Source organism: Octopus bimaculoides, chromosome 11 (genome assembly GCF_001194135.2).
Source record: "Octopus bimaculoides isolate UCB-OBI-ISO-001 chromosome 11, ASM119413v2, whole genome shotgun sequence".
In the NCBI taxonomy this organism is placed as follows: Eukaryota; Metazoa; Mollusca; class Cephalopoda; order Octopoda; family Octopodidae; genus Octopus; species Octopus bimaculoides.
Genome location: NC_068991.1, coordinates 6,350,141 through 6,351,221, shown reverse-complemented (window position 1 = coordinate 6,351,221; position 1,081 = coordinate 6,350,141). Strand labels below are relative to the sequence as shown.

Here is a 1,081-nt window from a genome sequence, read left to right as displayed (position 1 = left end):
TTTTTTTTTTTTTTTTTTTTGACAATTCGAATCCTTAAAGGGCTGATTGTTAAAGGAAAACAGCTAAAATGGCACCCCTTCACCCACAAAAGTTTCTTCCTCCGTTACGAGGATAAAAATGCTAGGCTAAAGAAGGCGAATGATGCCGTCGCCTCATCCAGATATTGTAAAGGACCGCCGTTAAAGTTTCTGATAAATTATTTTCTCATCAATTATTAATTTAGTAATAGGAAATTCCGCGGAGGTTGACCTACCCTTTAATCTTTTCGGGGTCAATGAAATAGAGCGCCAGTTAAGTATTGTGGCATTTTAATGGAATTGTCTCCTATCCTTAAAATTGGTGGCCTTACGTCATAATTTGAAACAATTTAGTCACGGGAAAATATATTTTCTGTCATTCGTATGTAGGAGATTTTCGTTCAGCCTTTTCATTTATTTATTTATATTCTGTGTCAGGAGACGAAGGACGAGTATAAGGATTATTGAGGTTTTGTAAAAAAACTGAACTGTCCCTGACGATGTTGTGAACTGGGAATAAAAGTATGTTTTATATGCAATAAGGTCTCCCTCAATCGTGCCCTATTTTATTTTAATGCCACCATAATTGCCAAAAGTGAGGTGATTGTCTTTGTCAACTTTTACACAAACACAGTACGTAAAACTATTCACTCAACCAGTTGTGTGTGTGTGTGTGTGTGTGACGATGCTAACAAGAAAAAATAGAACTTAGCGCGTTCTAGAATGCCTAGAACATGAGTATATGTATGTATGTATGTGTGTGTGTATGTATGTATGTGTATGTGTATGCATGTATGTATATATATATACATATATACATACACACATACATACATACATACATACATACATACATACATACATATATATATATATATATATTACTCTTTTACTTGTTTCAGTCATTTGACTGTGGCCATGCTAGAGCACGTCTTTAGTCGAGTAAGTCGATCCCAGGACTTATTCTTTGTAAGCCTAGTACTTATTCTATCGGTCATTTTTGCCGAACCGCTAAGTTACGGGGACGTAAACACACCAGCATCGGTTGTCAAGCAATATTGGG

The 1,081-nt window shown here is 35.7% G+C and overlaps 1 protein-coding gene across 1 annotated transcript in view; it reads left to right on the top strand.

The window, feature by feature from the left end:
- The first annotated feature begins 546 nt into the window (after positions 1–546).
- LOC106877175 (5'-3' exonuclease PLD3) overlaps positions 547–1,081 on the top strand; it is a 12,917-nt gene continuing 12,382 nt past the window's right edge. The window contains exon 1 of the mRNA XM_052971451.1: positions 547–651. The gene's annotated coding sequence lies outside the window, so the exon portion shown is untranslated. The remainder of the gene's footprint in view (positions 652–1,081) is intronic.